The sequence below is a fragment of the Ictidomys tridecemlineatus genome, chromosome 12 (assembly GCF_052094955.1).
Source record: "Ictidomys tridecemlineatus isolate mIctTri1 chromosome 12, mIctTri1.hap1, whole genome shotgun sequence".
Lineage (NCBI taxonomy): Eukaryota > Metazoa > Chordata > Mammalia > Rodentia > Sciuridae > Ictidomys > Ictidomys tridecemlineatus.
This window is the reverse complement of record NC_135488.1, coordinates 51,022,859-51,043,788: the sequence shown is the minus strand read 5'-3', so window position 1 is coordinate 51,043,788 and position 20,930 is coordinate 51,022,859. Positions and strand designations below refer to the sequence as shown.

At 32.1% G+C, this 20,930-nt stretch overlaps 1 long non-coding RNA gene across 1 annotated transcript in view; it reads right to left on the bottom strand.

Annotated features, from left to right (window-relative positions):
* Window positions 1-20,930, bottom strand: part of LOC144369330 (uncharacterized) — a 286,790-nt gene that overhangs the window by 128,693 nt on the left and 137,167 nt on the right. The window contains exon 3 of the long non-coding RNA XR_013428847.1: window positions 2,243-2,401. This is a non-coding gene — a long non-coding RNA (uncharacterized LOC144369330). The remainder of the gene's footprint in view (window positions 1-2,242; window positions 2,402-20,930) is intronic.

The window sequence follows — 20,930 nt, the reverse complement described above, 5'->3', positions numbered from 1 at the left end:
CTTGATTTATTTGATTATTGTTTTCCTTTAAGGTACTCCCTCCCTCTGCTGATTTTCATTGTTGTTCTGTTTTCTCTTCATGAAATATTTTGCCAAGGATGTTGTGTAGTACCAGTTTTCTAGCTATAAATTCTTTTAACTTTTGTTTATCATGGAAGGTTGTTATTTTATCATCAAATATGAAGCTTAATTTTGCTGGATACAAGATTCTTGGTTGACATCCATTTTCTTTCAGAATTTGATATATGTTGTTTCAGGATTTTCTAGCTTTGGGGTTCTGTGTTGAAAAGTCTTTCATTATCCTAATTGGTTTCCCCTTATATGTAATCTAATTCCTTTCTCTTGTGGTTTTTAATATTCTCTCCTTATTCTGTATGTTGGGCATTCTTATTATAATGTCCCTTGGTGTGGATCTGTTGTGATTTTGTACAATTTGGTGACCTTCAGGCTTCTTGAATTTTGTTTTCCAACTCATTCTTCATGTTTGGAAAGTTTTCTGGTATTATTTCATTGAATAGATTGTTCATTCCTTTGGTTTGGAACTCTATGCCTTCTTCTATTTCAATAACTCTTATATTTTGTTCCAGGATCTTCTTTTTAAATTTTGTTCCAGGTCTTTTTATGCTATCCCATATTTTTTGAGTGTTCTGCTCATGGTTTCTTACACATTTTCACTGTGTGGCCTACATTCATTTCTAGATTATAAATTTTGTCTTCATTGTCTGATGTCCTATATTTCTATATTCCAAGTGGTCTGTTTGGTTTATTGTTTCTTTCATTTCAAGGATTTCTGTTTTTTTGTTTTGTTTTGTTTTTAAGAACCTCTATCTCCCTGTTGAGGTGATATTTTGCTTGCTGTATTTGTTTTTGTAGCTCCTTGTTATAATGATCTTTCGCTGCCTGTATTTGCTCTCTTATATCTTCCTTCAGTTCACAGAACATTTTAATCATGTACATCCTGAACTCCTTCTCTGTCATTTATTCTGCTTTGCTGGCCATGGATTCCAATAACGTGGTATCTTGATTTGTTTGGGGCACTTTCTTCCCTTGTCTTCTCAGGTTTCTTGTGTTTCTTCCCTTCTCTGTGGGTCTGAGATGTCACTGTTTTTACCCTGTTGATCTGTAGTGCTCATGTAGGGCTCCAAAACCTCTTCTTTGTGGGGGAGGACAATGTTAACAGATCCCAATATCAACAATATACATTGCTATGAACAATTCATTGTTATTAAGACATTTACAGTTTGGTCACAATGTACAGAAATGTTGGATTTGATAATTATTTATACTATAATCAGTAGGTTTATAAAAGGGTTTACAGTTTCTGACAGTGGACAATGAGCTGGGGGTGAGGTGTAGGATGATATGCTGAGGAAGTAAGATTTGAGGATATAGAATTAATATTTCTTTGGAAGTGTGAAAGAGAAATCTATGGAGAGGGTTAGTAGCAAGAGAATGGACAAAAAAAGTTTTGGGCAGACAAGTATATGGGAAACCAGTCGAGTACATAAAATGAACATACATGTGTATTTAGAAAAAAAAAGAGGATGTTAAAATAGTAAAAATTGGAGGGGAAAAGGAAAACAAAAGAAGAAAAAAAGGGGAGGTGTCATATACAACACCTCTGTATTATATTATTTAGATGTCCCAGTCCTCAAGACCCTAATTCATGCAAAGTTCTTGGTTTCACATATGTTGGGAATGTGAGGGTGGGAGGATAGAGGGAGAAAATAAAAAAGAAAAAACATTTCTCAAAGGAAGAAACCAGGATTGTGGCTAGTTTTAGAGATCCGTATCTTTCCTGCTTCCCTTCTCATCGAATAGGTGGAGTTGTCTGTTGTTAGCTGGTGTCTCTGCCCTCAGGATGGTGAAGGTAACCAGGGTAGGAAGGCTGGTCCTGGCGCAGAGTGCCTAAAAGTGAGTAGTGGCATCTTCTAGTTCCTTCAGGGAGACTACACCTCAAGGGTCTCTTTTGGGGTCCAGACATATGACTTGAGCACCCAGTCCTAACATCCTATTTTGCCTGAAGATTTCCCAGTTCCTGGTCTCTCTATTACTCTCCAAATTTTTGCCTGTTTCCCTCTCCCTTTACAGTTTTCAATTGAGGGAACTCTCTACCCAAGGCTCCTGTGGGCAGCCCCCTGGTCACACTGCACACCCGTCCCACTGACAGCTGTTTTGATTCGGGCAGCTACTATACTAGATTACCACTGCTGGGTAGAGGAGGATGTTGGAAACCAGATACCTGTCCAGCTGAAGATCCAATCTTGGAGCTGCCCCCACCAAATATGGCAAGGAAGGTGAGCCAAAATGGAGGCAGTCTGCTTCCAGTGCTGGGGTGTCAGGTGAAGTTGGGGGAGCTGAGTGATGGCATTGTGCTGAGGTTAGGTAGCAGCTGAGTGATCTGCGGGGAAGCAGAGCAAAGTCTGGGAGTTTTGCAGAGGTGCTAATAGATGATCCTGCTAAGGCACCCCTGAGCCCTGTGTTGGCTAAAACTTTGGGAGTTGGGTGTCGGGAGCCAGGAGTCCTTCCGGAAGCTGAGGCCCTGAGCCATGCATGGGGTGGGGGGATAGGGGCACAGCACTAATGATTTCTGCACAATAGCAGCTGTATAGGTGACCTCTATCATTCTCAAAGATGCAATATTCCCACTAGGTGAGGTCCAGATCACAGAGCAAGACAGAATGCTGCCTCCCTCTGGCATGCCATCTTGGATTCTCCTGATTTGCCAATTTGAAACTACTGTTTGGATGTGTTTCTTTTTTTTTTTTTTTTCCTTTTATTTTATCAGAAAAAAAAAATTCCAGTTTGTCCATTTTGGTATTAGGTGTTTTTCTTCCTTTCCTACTCTCTATTTTAAACATTAAAACTGTTCTTCCTGTAAGCAAGAGCATCTAATTAAGGCATCCAAATGTTATACAGCTTTATGATTCAAGAAATCAACTGGGGCACAAGTAATAAGTTATATGCAACCCGGGATTTTAGTCTAATGGAAACATATGTAAGACAGTGACAAGGGAAATTCAGATCACTCAGTTGGATTCTGCAGCAGTTAGCACAGAACATATGTCTAAAGCTGATTTATCTGTTCATTTTATTGTCACTTGAACATTCAAATATTTAAACATTTAGTATTAAAAAATACTTGTGCTAAATTTGGTTTCAGATTTTTAACTGTAATAACTTTTAACAGTTTTCTTTAAATGTTTTTAAGAAGTAAAATATGAGGATGTATAAGTACTTCAATCAATGGAGCCAAGTGCATCTGTTGTCCACAATGAACTAGCAGTCATTCTCACAAGGAGAATTGTTTGAGAAAGTGTACATTGTTCTTGAAAATGGTGAAAAGAAATATGTCTATATTGCTTGTTATTAAAGTTTAGATTTTTTTTTTATTGAAGGATAAATCTCCTTAAAGGAGCATACTCTATTTAATAGTGTGTCATTAACCCATCAGTAGTTAGTATATATGTTTTCATTAGCTTTTGGAGTAGAAATAGTGAAATTGTCAGTTTTAACACTGATATTTTTTGTTATAAGAAATGCTTTTTATATCTCTTACACATGTTTTAGAATCAATTCTACACTCTAAAAAATCTTAGAATAATGGAATGGAAATGCAAGTTCAAAAAGGAAATTGATTGTACAATAAGGATAGTCTTTTTTTTAATTTCTAAAATTTAGCAGCTCTAGATGCCATATGAGATTGGACACTCTATGTGACCACAGATGCACTATTTATCTACTGTGAAACTACATTTATCTCACAATTAGAACACAATTATTCTCACAATTAGAATAATTATTAAGATGAGAGATGAATATAATATTGTATGTAAATTCCATAACATTACTTTAACAAAGAAAACACTCCCATTTTTTTGTTTTTCTAAAATTTGTATTTTTAAAAATTTTAAAATTTGTTCTTTCTTTTTAAATATACATGACAATGGAGTATATTTTGACATATTCATACAAACATGGAGTACATCTTACTCTAATTAGAATCCCAGCCTTGTGGTTGTACATGAAATGGAGATAACTGTGGTGAATTTATTTGTCGGATTCATTCCACTGTATTTCCTATTTCCTGTTCCCTTTTCCCTTCTAGGTTTTGCTTTTGTTGCTCTTTATTTTTCTTTCCATTCATTCTCTCCCAAAACGTCCTGTATACCTGCAAGTTAGTCATCTCTGCATATCCCCATTAAGTGGGCTCAGTATCTGATATATGTGAGGAAATTCATACAATGCCTGGAAATATATTGAAATAGAGTAAATAAAAAAGTAATTTACATATGGGCCAAAATAAATTCTATTTAGACCAGAAAATGAATTATCTGAAAATGTGCAAATGTATCCTAACATTTGGCAAATAATCCACTTCACATTTTCAGAATTAAGAAGAAGAAGAAGACAAGTTGGTCTTGGAAGAAAGTTGCTTGTATAGAAAAGAGTTTATAAAGTACTCAGAATATGAAAATGTCTCTGATCACATATCAGGGAAATATAAAAATAACAAAATGGACCAAATGCAAATTTAACAACATATACTTTATCCTACATTATGGCCAACCATTGCCTACCAAATAGGAAATAGATGTCTCTTGGACAAGATTCAGTTTTCTCCTTTTCTCCAAAAGTATGTGCATTTTTCTTTTTTACTGACAATTTCTCATAAGTTCAGGATAGAGATATTGATTTTCTCTGGATGGGGTGCTAATCATTATCCATTTTTGGAGTGAATCCAAGACAATAAATTAGAGCATGCTATCAGCCATGGTTGACTTGTAATGTAGAACCAGGAGATTAAAAAACCTACATGCAAAAATAACCTTGAATCTATTGGATAGGAAATAAAAGTGGAAACAAAATGAGGTGGGCTCCAAGTGTAAAGCCTGATTAAGAAAATGGTAGAAATGGCTAACGAACGAAAACTAGGATCAAAAAGTATTCTGGAAGGTAAATTGTTATAAATTACATATGATCAGGGTGCCACAGAAAATAACTCTACACAATTAAATCAGGGCTTTACAGAAGACGAGTCATCAGAGGCATAGTAAAGGACAAGTCACATAGGAAGGTGGGAAGGAATCACCCCACAGTGAGAGAAGAGCACATGCAACTCTGTCACTCTGAGTAATGTTTATGACCAGGGTACAAGGTGACAAAAATGAGGGAGACTTGGCAAGAAAGAAGGCTGGACAAGTGGGTCGCAATACAATCACAAACATAGTTTTACATGATGATACATCCTTTGCAACTAAGAATTCACTGAACAAAAGTGAAATAATCAGGACATGTTTGGAAACTCAAACAAGAAAATGAGATGCTGGACCTCAGTGATGTTGAAAGTCCTATCTTGTCTTTCCAAGATAAGGGTATTTTACCTATCAGTAGATAAATGGACAGATTAATTTTAAAAAAAGTTATAAAGACAGCCTAGCATAGGAAAATAATAAAGAGGATTGGATGTCTCAATGTGATGAAATTGGAAAAGAAATCCATAACTAAAAGTGGGGATGTTGAGGCCCTCAGAGGACATGAAGAAAGACTACCACTGAATTCCTGGAGCTTGATGTTCTATCTAAAGTTGGATTCTGGTAAATGATAGCTACATCTAGATTATGTATATTGTTGCTTGTCGGATACATAGGGGAAAATGGGATAGAGAATAGTACAGAGCAGGAAATCAAACCAAGAAGTCAGGCTTAGTGTATTACACATAAAAATGTTGTGCCAAAGATATTTTATAGGACTTGAAAAATTGGGAACATTTAAACACTTTTAAAATAAACAGTAATATATAAATTGTTACCATATAATTGATCCCAGAAAAGTCAGAAACTGAGTGCTACTTTCAGAATTTGGGGGGTTTCCAAAGAGATACATTATAATTTATACAACTCAGAGAAATCTTAAAAGAAGCAACACTACCCAAGTCATTCTAACCCTAATATAGCAGTAATAGCAAAACAGAAATATGATAGCAGAAGGAAAGTTAAATAAAAACCAATCTCTAACACAAAGGCTTATGTGAAGAAATCCTATTTGAAATATTAATTTTTCCTGGAAATACATTTGATTACAAAATATAACTTATTTTGCAATATAACCTTAGAAAAATAAGGTTTATTTTTTATTGGTTGTTCAAAACATTACAAAGCTTTTCACATATCATATTTCATACATTTGATTCAAGTGGGTTATGAACTCCCATTTTTACCCCAAATACAGATTGCAGAATCACATCGGTTACACATCCACATTTTTACATAATGCCATCTTAGTGACTGTTGTATTCTGCTAACTTTCCTATCCTCTACTATCCCCCCTCCCCTCCCCTCCCATCTTCTCTCTCTACCCCATCTGCTGTAATTCAATTCTCTCCCTTGTTTTTTTTCCCTTTCCCCTCACAACCTGTTATATGTAATTTTGTGTAACAATGAGTGTCTCCTTCCATTTCCATGCAATTTCCCTTTTCTCTCCCTTTCCCTCCCACCTCTTGTCTCTGTTTAATGTTAATGTTTTCCTCATGCTCTTCCTCCTTGGTTTATTTTAGAAATACAAAGACATTTATGAAGTATAGGGAGTTACCCACTATATGTCAATATTTATCAAGTTTTTAAAAAGTAAAGTCAATAGAATATACTGGAAAAGATCATTATAAAAGTGCAACATGATACTGAGCTCAGAAGCAGACACATGTATGGAAACTATGTTGGAGAGAACTTTCCCCAAATCCAAATGCTATGTTCATACTTTGCTCCATTTTTCAATTATATTATCCAGGCAAACTTTTTTTGTGTATATCTTGTTTACATATATAAGCTTGTTCATTTCATCATTTCTTGTAATCACATTAAAAATAATCTAAAGTTATATTCATAACAGAAAAGAAAATGTATTATGATATTATATTTTGAAAAATGTTAGATTAGTTAAAAGCAGAGACTTTGAAAAGATGCACATACAATATAACAGTATCATTCTGAATGGTTGTATGTATTTTCACTGTGTTTTACTCTACAAATTTTGTAATTCAATTTTCTTAAAATTAGAAAAATAAAGAAGAAACGCTTTGAATATGATATACAGCTAGAAGCTTCTGGAATGACTCCATGTTGGAGATTATAAAAGTGAATTGACAAAGGACCTGACAAACCAAATTGTTTGGGATTTGTAAGTAGAGATATGATTTTAAAAGTCTTTCTAACTATAATTAAGAGTAATTGATGGAATGCAGAAGTTCTGGGGGGAAATGAGACAGTTGTAGTAAAGCAGAAAATTTAGATAAAAGCCCTACTATTACATGCATGTCAGATGCAGACTTTGGGCCTAAATTACAATATTCTAATCTTAGAGTAGCAGACAGTTTTAGGAAAGAACTACCCCCTATCTGAAGGAATGTAACATGATTAAAAAAATTATTAACATAAATGGGATGAAGACAGTGGAGAAGCACTAGGAGAGAGAAAAATCCATGTATCAAATATATGAAAATTCTAAAATATTTATACATGTATGCTTATAAACATATATGTATGTATCTAACAGTTCTATTGGAAGTAAACTCATTATAACATAAAATTAACCACCAAATTAAAATTAAATATTTACTATATCCACAATATTGTGCAAATATCATTTAAACTATCCTAAAAAAGTTCTAAAATGTTCTAAGATATTCCATTACCTCACAAGAATCTCATTTATCTATTAGTCACTCCCCTGTCCCTAATCTCTATTCCTTGATAACTACCAATAAGTTTTTTTGTCCCTAGGATACTTAATCTGCATATTTCTTATAAAAAGAATGATACAATATGTCATCTTATATTTCTGCCTTTTTTGATAAGATTTTTGAGGTTCATCTATGTTGGCACGTGTATCAGTAGTACTTCATTCCTTCTTATGGTTGAATGATACAGTATTGTTTTCCCTAACCAATTTTTATCCCCTGAATTTTTGTTTGCTTCTTTGTTTATGATTATTGTGTAAACAAGCTTTAGTATTTTTTAGTGTATATCAAACTTTTGTAGGTCTTATATTTTAAAACTTGTTTTGCTTTTGTATGAAAATTGTACTAAGGCTCTTCATCCCATAGTTTAGAACTGCATAGTTCTGAGAAATATGGATAGAATACCCCAAAACACAACTGCCCTCATACACATACACAACTATCTTGTGATTTTGTTTGTAGATGTACCAGGAGAAGAACTGAAAATATACATAATTACCAATGTACATTGCAATTGAATTAATTCCACCAAAATGTTATCCAAATGTCCCAAATATTGAATTCATATTGAATGGAGGAATGATGCAAAATTTACACCTTACTGATTTCTTTCTTTAGGTAGTAACATATCATCTTATTCCTGTTGAAATATACTGTATTTTAATAATGATAGCATATTAGCCCCTTATAATATTTTCTTTCTTTAAGAGTTGCATGGCATAACTAAATAATTATTTAGCATTATCTTGAAAATATGATTTAGTAATGCAAAGTTGGAAAAGGAAAGGGAAGGATATATGCCTATGGTATAGCTACTGTCTAAGAACATTACTAACAGACAAATGTTTCCTCTGTTCAGCCTAGACACTCACACTAGACACTGAGTGAGTTCAAAGACCAGGTAGCAAGTGAGATGAACCTACAGACAAGAGTTGGGCATAAGATGGAATAGGCAAGTATTAAGATTCTAAGTTCTGATCAATTTTATTTCAGATTTGAAGAAGCCTTTTGAATTGTCAATCATATAACTTGAATATAGATTCTCTAAGGATAAAAAATATATAAATATTGGTTTCTATGTTTACTTATTCAAATTTTTATTAAAAAGATGAGTGTTATCTTTAATTTCTTATCCCATTTAAAAAGTCACCACCAATATTTTCTGACACTGATAAAACAAAAACTGGCTAAGAGAGATAGGAAACAAATACATAGTCCATAAATAAATACAAATTTGGAAATACAACTCTAAATTTCAAAAACAGGCAAAATAAAAGAAATCACTTTAAACTTAGCACAACAGTGGTTATTAGGAAGGGAGATAGGAGGTAGGAAGATTGAAAATGCTGGGCTTATAGGATGTCAATGAAAACATTTTTAAGGCATCTGGCAAACACCTTATAATTCTTTGATAAGTGTACATATATTTTTATTATCATTTTCAATACAATCATGAGTTTCATAATTCAAAAATTATCACTTCCAATATCCTAACTCGGACATCAGAATTCATTGTTGTTCTCCCTCTGCCAGATTTGGTTATGGACTTAGAGTTTCAGTTAGTATCACTGGGCTTGGATGCTGAACAACCAGGTTATTTCTTTTTTTTTTTTTTTTTTATTGTTGGTCATTCAAAACATTACACAGTTCTTAATACATCATCTTTCACAGTTTGATTCAAGTAGGTTATGAACTCCCAACTTTACCCCGAATACAGATTGCTGTTTCACATCAGTTACCCTTCCATTGAACCAGGTTATTTCTGAAGAGGTCTTCATCCCTCTCCCAATCACCTCTAACCTCTCATTGTTGTATTTCCCTTTATCTCATTTATTCTCCTAACTTCAGTATATATATTAGTGGTTTTGAAAAATATGTAACCTAGATATCTATTTTTCTTTCGTTTTTGCATTTATAAGCATGTAGTCAACTGCCAAAGTTCAGGATCAGATTGTTAAAGCACAGACATACAAATCAAGATCTTACTTGGTATCACATATTACTAGTAACTTCAAATGACACAGGCAATCAAGGACCTTGAATGAATCTAGGAGGGGGTTTGTGACATGGAGTCTGGCTTCCCACATACTGCCTAGTATGCTTTTCATACTCTGCAGAGATCAGGAACAGCAAAGAGTCATGATGTCAGTGGACCTGAGTCCCCACAACATACACAGATAATCACCCTGTAAAATTGCCCTCAGGAGCTGAGAGAGATTGCGCTAAAGGAACATATTAATTTCCCCAATTTTCTTTGCTCAACATTCGGAAGCAGAATTTCCCATCTCTTTGGACTGAGTAAGCTCTTGGATTCCTGAAAAAAGAATTCCATGAAAGATAGACTTTAGGCAGGAGATGATGACTGGGGAAAATGTGTTAACGAGACCGCCCTGTGATAACCTTTACCCCTTTTATTCTATGTTGCAAGTGGGAAATGCCCCCAGGGAAAGAAAGCTAGGCAGGTGTCCTGTTCTTATCTGCTAATTTCCTGGGAAATTAATGAATGTTATCTGTTAGGTAAATGGGTGTTTTTTTTTTTCTAATTAGGATCCTATTCTGGTGGTTGTACATGATGCAGAGATTCACTAGTGATATATTCATTTAAGAACATAGGAAAATTATGTCAGATTCATTGTACTGTCTTTCTTACACTCCATGTATGTTTATGTTAAAATACACTCTACTGTCATGTGTATCTAAAAAGAACAAATAAAAAATTAAAAATAAAAGGATTAAAAAAAGGAAAGAAAAGAAAAACATGGTTAATCCATTGGATTTCCTTAGTACCATGTTTTTAGTAGTAGATTAATCCAGAACCAATGAATGAATTTTGAAACAAGAACCAGGGTTTAAAATTCTTTCTTCAAGCTTTGAAATATTATTCAGACTGCTTCTACGTTTGTAAGACAGTTCTCCTATACCATTCTTTCCGTCTTTCTCTTTGTCTCTGCCTGTTTTTCTCCATTTCTCTCTCTCTCTTTCTCTCTTTCTCTCTCTCTCTCTCTCTCTTTCTCTCTCTGTGTGTGTGTGTGTGTGTGTCTCTTGCACATATGCACACCCCATAGAGATACACCTATACCTTACCTTTCTCTCCACAGCAACTCAGTTGGGGCTTATTTCTTTTTTAATTTAATAGATTCCATTCCCCAAACAAACAAAAAAATCTCATTAAAAGTGAAAACTTCTTTGCCTTATCTGAAATCATGGGCAATTTATTTTGCTTATTCAAGTTTTTCCCTATAAGGTACCTTACAATATTTCCAATGGCTATGACTAAAATTATTGACTTAAATTATGACTAATTATTGACTAAAATTATGGTAGTATCTGAAACTTGGAAGCAGCTTATGAGATCAATAAAAAATTATGAAGAGAGACTCTTTCTTGTATGTCAATTCAGGTTAAATGTAACCAAATGACAAGAATCATCCAATTGAAGAAAGACCTACATTCTTAGAGCTTTTTGAAACTTTTATTAATTTCCTGCTCATATTTGTCTTGTTTAAACATGTCTTGGCCATTGTTATTTGTGATAATAAAATCTTTTAGATCAATAATAATTTAAAAAAAAAAACTTAAATATTTTAAAATAGTTTAACCTAAAATAATACTCTGAAAACAATTATTTGGCAATTGTAATTTCTGTCTTCATTTCAAAATAATTTTGTGCCAAAACGTGAAGTTGTGCAGGACCCAAAATATTTCTGGGATAGGTTATACATTTCAATTATCTGTTTTTAAAGATATTTTTATATTACCCATGGAATTGTTGTCTTCATTTGTGGTAGATATTCTTTCTGAACATTTTGCATTTTTCTAAGGTGTAAGTTAAAGAGACATACAATACAAAGAGAAGCATGCTTATTTTTTTCATGTATTTATAATTATGTGACATTTTAATTTTTATTGGTAAATTATAATTATTCATAATAATAGGTTTCATTATGATGTATTCACACCTACACACAGCATAATTTTTTCAATTTAAGTTGAAATATGTTATTTACACAAAGTTAGAACTTAATTTTACTGTCTTTAATAGATCAGATTAATAAGTAATATTTTAAATAAAGTTATAGAAAGAATTTAGCTATTAAAATATTCATAAAATCATATATATAGGGGTTCCCATCTTACATTTTACCTAAAGCTCCAAATATGATCCAGTATCATGCTGTCAGAGTCTATCTTTATTTAAAATTTTGATATTTTGTTCATCATGGATTTTTTCATATTAATCTTCATATAAAAACAGCTTGGTAAAATTTTATTTATCTTGAGTGTTTTGGTTTCCACTTAAATTTTGCACACAAGGTAAGTACTTCATTTATCTCATCTTAATTCTGGTCTTAGGAGAATCAACTCCGTGAGTGCTAGTTACAAAGAAATGATGTTCTGATGATGCCTTGAATCTTTTGGTAACCTGATACTAGAAATGATTTTTTTTCACTGATAGAAGGAAAGACATTCCTCTTTGTGCTCAAACCAAAATTGATTGGATTTTCTGATGTTACAATGTAAGTGATCCTACTACACAGACAGAAAAAAGAATTAACTTATAAATTGTAATCTTTAATTGCTTTTTAAACTTTATACCTTAGTTGGTAGTTCTTTTTCCTATAATGAAATAAAAATATTCTAATATAATACATAATTTATGTATTGTCATAGTGATGTATTCCATTCCTCCATGACTCCTCTCTTCTTCCCCTCCTTCCTCTCACTAATTCCTATCCTGTACTCTGCTGGTCTTTCTTTTATTTTTTTGAAATCTTGTTGTTGGGTTTTTTGAGTTTTTTTGTTTTTTTGTTTTTTTACTATCTCAGACTGGCTTATGTCCATCTACTTTCCTACAAGTGAAATAATTTCAATATTTATGGCTGAGTAAATATTTATTTTATCTATATTTATCCTTCTATTGAGTTAAAATATTTGAATTATATCTATTTCATAACCTGTACACTAATGGCTTCTCCCTTATTTTATTTACTTATTTTGTTTTGTAATTTTTCATTTGTAATTTTTATAAGACCTCCCTATGATATGCACCCATTCCAATTCATTTGATCATTCCTTGTTTATTTCTTCATTTACTTCATATTATGTTGTTCATTCCAATATCTCTGTACCTAGCTCCTGGTTGAGAGTGATGGAACATCATCTTATCTGTTGTCCATTGCCCTCCTTTAAATAGAAACAGTCTGATATTCTCACCTACTTCCACAACTTCCACATTAATGATCTATGTGGGAATATATGTGGGACTTCTGGATAAATGATTTAATATATTTAATTCTCAACTTAGAGACAAATTTCTTTTCAGAATTCCTGCTCCACATGTACTAAATGCAAGCCTACTTCGTGCCATCACTTGTTATTTATGTACTTCTCTGCCATTCCCTTTAGATGAATGTAACATGGAAAAATATGAACTATTTCAGAACTGTTTTAAACATAAGTGATACTTGCACTATTTTATAAATTCCATATTGACTTTCAATAGTGTGTGTTAATGCTTTCCATCTTTTGAAATTGAGGTGTCTCCTCAAAGAACAAGAAGAAAAAAAAAATGAGAGACATGCAACCTTATATCTAAAGAGCAAGAGAAAAGGGGTAAGTGAAAGGAAGCGGTTATAGAGATAAATACTCATTTCCTCTATCCTTCCCAGCTATTTTATACTGATTGTAATTTTTAAATGCTGTGAATACACATGCCTTCAACCCGACATGAATGCCCACAGTAACCAATGATACTGATCAGGCTATTGTTGATGTGATCATCCATATCACTGCTGCCAATGCTTCTGGCAGGAATATGACCTTCAAATACCAAATTTTGCTGTCCTCCACACATCCAGGATCAGTGCCAGCATGGACTGCCGTGTCACTGGTGATAATAGCACTTACCACAAATGCTCTTGCTGCAATCAACATTATCACCGTATCAACAGCATGGCCAATGTCAGTTAGTACATGTGGCACTCCTGCCTCTGCTACCACTGGAGCCAATTCTATAATCAACTTATGCCACACATGCAACCTAAGGCTTCCTAGAAATCCTAGAATCATATTTTGTTATTTTTTTTAATTTAAAATTTATTTTAAGTTGCATTTGCAAAATAGGATTGTGATGTATTTGGCATTAATGTGATCTTAAACTTACTTTCCAAATTTCTTATATGCATAGAATACACCAGACTCCTTACTATGTCATATTACTAGTTCTGAAGTTGATTAATACCAGGACAGGCCTGTTAAACACAGTGGTCTTTGCTACAAGTTTTGAGAATTGACAGTAATATAGGAGAGGCTTAAATAAAAATTTTCTTCCTCAGAATACAGAGTTCTTATATATTTTTTATTTTTAGATGTAAAAATATTAAAAACTCATAAAGTGAAAAAAGTAGTGAATTGTATAAGAAATGTTAATAACAATATGCAAAATAAATCATAAAATATTAAAGCTTTGTGACTGATATTTTTACTTACAATATTAACAGAAGGATGAAATACAAATTAAAAATGAGAGGGGAGGGAAGGAACAGGAGGGGGAATGGAAGCAGGAAAGATGGTTGAATGAGATGAATATCATTATCTAAGTACATGTATGACTGCACATATGGTGCGACTCTACACTGTGTACACCTAGAGAAATGAAAAGTTGTGCTCTATTTATGTACAATGAATTGAAATGCATTCTGCTGTTATGTATAACTAATTAGAACAAAATTTAAAAAATAAAATGGAAAGAATTTAAAAATAAAAAAAGAATAATGTAATTAAATAAAACACAGTAGAGAAAAACTTCTAACCACCCTCTTGTCCAACAAACTCTGACAAGAATCAGAAGATCTTCCAGAGTGTTAGTCCCTGCTTCTTGATGCTATTGAAATATTTGACTTTGGAAATAAATATGTTGCTCTATAATGGTGTTTCTCCAATTTGAATAAATATATAAAGCTATATTAAAAGCGAAAAAAGTCTCAGTCTCTCAATGTTCAGTTTTAAATTATTTTGATGATAATGTTACTTAAATATGTTCCAACATAAAACAAAGTGTAAACTCCTAATGTTATAGCTTTTATATAACCATAAACTAAGACAAATGTATACATTAAATAAAAGAAAAACTGCAAAACCAATAAAATCCAAATTAACAACATTTATTTAAAGTGTCAACTGAGGGTTTTTCTGAACTAAATTGCCACTTGCTGTAGGAATATGTAACTGACTGCCATGCTGCAAATTCTTTTGAGTCAGTATTTCTCTACTTCTCAGGTCCTTGGAGGATTAAATTTCCTACCACATTTCCTCTATTCAAGGGACTGTGGAAATTTTATTTGTAAAGCATGCTGTGAATCAATGGGCTTTCACTTGGCACGAAGTCATCTTTTACTTATTTATTTTGACTTTTTTCTTTTCTCATTACCCATAGACAATTAAAGTCATACTTCTGGTGCTAGCATAATTGTAAATACAAACAAAAATGCTGATTCTGACAGAGTTTGGAGTTACTGTATATAAATTGGTCATCTAAATTATCTGAATATGCTTAGATTTTATTATATTATTGAAATAAATATGGATAAAGACATACCTAATTCAATATCAACACTATCTTGGCTTAAGTTAAATATAGAAGGATTTGCTTAAAAAAAAGTATACAAAAAACAAAGCACTAAGAAGAAATGAACATAGGGCACAGAAAATACATTTATTTTAATGCAGAAAGCTGGGAAACTTGTATTACAGGGCTATTATCTTTTTTCCATTCATTACAAGAAAAACCTTTATGGGGCATAAATCCTTTATAAGTATAGTCTTACAGAACTTTTCACATACAGGTCCATGATTCAAGGTTATACTCTCAAGAAGACAAAGCAGACTAAGACTAGTGCCCATCATATCAAGTATCACAAAAAGTTGTGAGGACTATAATGGATGTATGTATATAGAAGCTGCTTGCACAAATTAAATTAGGGCCCTTAATAAATGTTATTTGATGTACACATTTGCTGAAATATATATCTATCTGATTCATTGAAATTAGTCTCTGGGAGAAGGAATGTAGACCTACACACTAATAGCGCATCTCAAACTCAAGGGAAAACTTAAAAGTGTCTCATATTTCAACATTCCACTAATCTATTTCCTTCAGAAGTATTTTCAAAATTTGTTGATTATAGTACTTTGGATACAAATTTCAGAATCTAACTTTAGATGACATTAACAAAAAATGAATTAATATGGAGGACAAAAAACCTTTTCTCAAAATGAAATTATAGAAGAATAACATAGCCACCACACAAGTTGAAAACCAAATGATCTCTATAAATGGAGAAAGCCAGCTACGACTATTTTTTGTGGTCTTGTTGAGGTGAAAAGGGCCTTGGATTAGAGCTGTTTCCGTATGTCACATGTGGAATGTTTAAGCAGATTTTTTTCATCACTATTAAATATAAGAAATGCTGTATGATCTCAAGTCTACAATGTATGCTACTACCTCAAGAATTTAAAGAAGATTTTATTTATTTATTTATTTATTAAAGTAAAAGGAAAACAAAGAAATATTTGATTCTTGGGATGAGGGTGTGATGCAGTGGTGGAGCACTAACCTAACAAGTGTGAAAGCCCTGAGTTTGATCCCCAGTACAAAATGAAACAAAAAAACAGTTTTTAAAAAGACCAATAAATTATCTATATTGATCTAGAACAAGAGAAAAAGTATCAATAAAGATTTACTAAAAAAAATATAACAATTACTGAAAATACTACTGGTATTCAAGGAAGAAAATAAAATACTAAAAATAGCCATATGATACGGTTTTAGGCACTATATGAAATGTATAGATTTCTTTAAAGGTAGAAATTAACAGGCCTCAAAAAGATACAGATAATAAGTAAAAGAGTCTATTGAAATTTAAAGTTACTGTTAAATGTCTTTAAACAAAGAATATCTCTTACCTAAATGGCTTTGATAGTGCATTATTCCAAATGTTAAAGAAAAATATCAGTTTTACACAAATTTTCCAAAAATAAATGAATGACCTCCCAACATGTATTATAAAGCCAGAGTTTTTCTAACTTGCAAATGAGATAAAGAGATTATAATAAAATATCCCCTAAGAACTTTCACAAAAATACCTTATACAAAATAAAAGTACATTAAACCCAGCAATATACAGAAAGTATTATAAGTTCATCCCAGGGAAATTAAATTAGCAAAATATCTGAAAATGAATTATTAAAATTACACTTTCAATGGATAAATTTTAATCCACATGATCACCTTAATATATGCAGGAAATTCTTTTATATAATTAATAAGTTTATACACAAAGATAGCAAATTTTAGTAGCTAGGATAATTCAAAAAATAATAATTAGTAAATAATTAGTGCAAATCAAGAGGAGGGGAAGAATCAGAACTACTATATATAAAGTGTTGGACAGTCAATATCCTGGATTTGTGACTTCTATTCTTCTTCTTAAGTTCAGCACAATAAAAAAAAATCAGCAATTTTTACTTATTAACAAGCTCATTCTAAAGTTCATACACAAAGATAGAAAATTTCAATAGCCAAGATAATTCCAAAAATAAGAATAAAGTTCCTGAATTCACACCATGTAATTTCAAGATTTACCAAAAATTTTTATTAAGTCAATCAAGATCCATTTTATGTGATCTATAAAGAAAAAAAAAACTCACTTTAGCAGGGTGCAGTGGTACACACCTGTAATCCCAGAGGCTCAGGAGGCTGAGGCAAGAGGATCGAGAGTTTACAGCCTCAGCAAAATCGAGGCACTAAACAACTCATTGAGACCCTATCTCTAAATATAATACAAGATAAGGCTAGGAAACATGGCTCAGTGGCAGAGTGTTTCTGCATTCAATCCCTGGTAGCCCCCACCCCCTAAAAAAACACCTCAATTTAAATATTTTAAATATGAGGAAAAAGAATACATAAAGATATGGAGAAAAATATACCACTCTAATGTCATTCAAAAGAGAGCAGCTATATTAATTTCTGAAAAAGGCAACTTCAGAACAAGAAAAATTATCAGGGACAACAATATAAATAAAAAGACATAAATTCATCAAGAAGGCATAACAATCCTAAAAATATATATACCTAACAACAGTACAGCAAATATATCTGATAAAAACTGATAGAACTTCAAGGAGATATATCAACGTATTATGAGAGATTTCATAGCCACTAAGAAAAAAATTGGTAAAGAACTGAACTACACCATCAATCAAATGGATTTAATTGACATTTATAAAATTACTCATTCAACAAATAGCGTATTTTGTATTCTTTGGAAGCTCATAAGGAACATTCACCAGGATTGACTACATTTTGTCCATAAAGCATCCATTAAGAAATTTATAAAAGGGGCTGGGGATGTGGCTCACGCGGTAGCGCGATCGCCTGGCATGCGTGTGGCCCGGGTTGGATCCTCAGCACCACATACAAACAAAGATGTTGTGTCCGCCGAAAACTGAAAAATAAATATTAAAAAAAATTCTCTCTCTCTCGCCTCTATCACTCTCTCTTTAAAAAAAAACAAGAAATTTATAAAAGTAGAAATGATACAATATGTGCCCACAAAGCATGGGAGTTATACAAAAAATAAATAATAGAAAGACAGATTGAAAAGACCCACATATTTGGAGATCAAGCCAAATATTTCTAAATAATGTATGATTACAAACAAAGTTTCAGGAGATATTAAAATATAAATATTTTGTATTTAAATATTATTATACTATTGAATGCATACTTTACAAAGGGAAAACTAAAATTAAACAAACTTCCAAATTAAGGAAACTAGAAAAATAAAGCCACTATAAGCCCAAACATAAAAAAATATAATTAATATTAGAGCAAAAATCAATTAAATACAGAGCACAAAGGAGGACAGAAAAACAATGGAAACAAAGCTGATTCTCTGCATATGTCAATAAGATAGATCTAGCTCAGCTGAACCATGAGAAAAAAAGAGAAGATACAGTTTATTAATGTTGGAAAGGAAGGAGAGGTTTTCATTTCTTATCCAATGAATGTTAAAGGATAATGAACATTATAAACTGCTTCACACTCACAAACTTTAAAATTACATGAAACAGAACATCTCTTTGAAATATATAAGCTCTCAAAATTCACACAAGGTAAAAGAAACAATCCAAATAAACCCAATTGTAGTTATTTTAAAAATTGGACAAAAAATAAATAAACTTTCAAAACACAAAGCACCAGATCCAAATGATTTCACTGGGAAGTTTAATCAAATATTTAAGAAAGAAATGACACTAATTCACTGTAATCTTTTTCCAAAAAATATAAACAAAAGAATAATTCCTAACTCATTCTATGAGGCCAGTATTACCTAAAATTAAAGCCAGAAAAAGGCATTATAACAAAAGAAAATTGATTATTATCTTTTGTGAACACAGATACAAAATTTCTTGACAAAATATTAGCAAATGAAACTTAACACTGTGTAAAAAGAATTAAACATTATAAACCAATGAGATTTTATCCCACAGGTAAGGCTGATTTAATATTTAAAAATATGTCAAAGTAATTCATCACATCAAAAGATTCTAAAGAAAAAAAGTTTTATAATCTTATCAATAGGTGCAAAAAGTAATAATAAAATCAAGCACCTATTCAAGATAAAAATTCCTACATACTAGGATAGAGGAACATCTTTAGCTTAATAAAGAACATCCAAAAAAAAGAAAAAAGAAAGACACAAAGAAAGAGAAGGAAAATCTACCACTAACCTTTTTCCTAATGGTGAAACAACTGGACACTTTCAATCTATGATTCCGAACAAAGAACTGTTTATTCCTATTCAACATTGTACTGGAAGTCATTGTTAAAGCAATAAGATGTGAAGAAGAAAAAAGAAATATATAGAATGGGAAGGAAGGAAGAAAACTCCTATTCACAGATTTTTGAGGTAGAAAATGAAGAATCAACAATAGCAACCACAACAATACAACTCCAGGAAAGAATATACAATCATATCAAGGTGTAGGATAAAAGGTTCATGTCCACAAGGCAATTGCTTCCATACATACCAGTAGTGAATACTTGGAAATTTAAATTAATACTTTGGTATATATCTAGCAAAACATATAAAACATCCACATGAGAAAAACTACAAAAGTCTGATAAAAGAAATGAATGAACTTCTGAATAACTGGACAGATATCCATGGTCATGAATAGGACGACTCAATATTGCTAAGGTGGAGTTACTTTCCAGCTTGCACTGTATACTCAGTACCATTGCAATTGAATTTGCAGATATTGAAAAACTGATTGTAAATTTTATAAGGAAAATCCAAAGACCCAGAACAACCAGTGCAACACCAAAGAAGATTCAGATTCAGAAGACTGGTGCTACCCAACTTCAGGAGCTACTATAAAGCTACAGTAATCAAGGCAGTGTGGGATTGGTAAAAGAAACAATAGTAAATCAATGAAACTCAATAAATGCCTAGAACCACAACCCCACAAATATGGTCAACTGACTTTTTACAAAGTAGTAAAGGAAACACAGTCTATTCAACAAATGGTCTTATAACAATCAGTCATTTATATGCTGAAATAAAAATTTCAACACAGAATTTATGCTTTAGAAATTAAACCAAATGGATGTTAGACCTAACATAAAATATGAAATTATAAAATTTCTGGAAAGTAAAATGGGAAAAATGTAGGTAATCACTAGTTTAATAAGTTTTTAGGTACAACTAAAGCATGACCCATGAAATTTAAAAAAAAATGTTAAACTTTATTAAAATTTAAAACTTCTGGTAAAAATTACTTTGGTCTTCTAGGTATAGAATCATATCATCAGCCAATAATGCTAATTTGAGTTCTTCTTTACCTATCCATATCTCTTTAATTTCCTTCAAAAATTTAAAACTTCTTTGCCAGGAAAGTCATTGTTAATAAAATAAGACGAGAAGCTTAGACTGCAAGAAAATATTTGCCTAATACAAAGATACTTAGAATTTAATGATAAGAAAACAAAAACAAACAAAGGCCTCCATCAAAGATTTATAAATCACAAAACGTTCAACATCTTATGTCATTATATAATTTCAAATTAAGAAAAGATACTAGGACACACCTGTTAAAAGGGCTAACATCCAAAACTCTTGAGAACATCAAA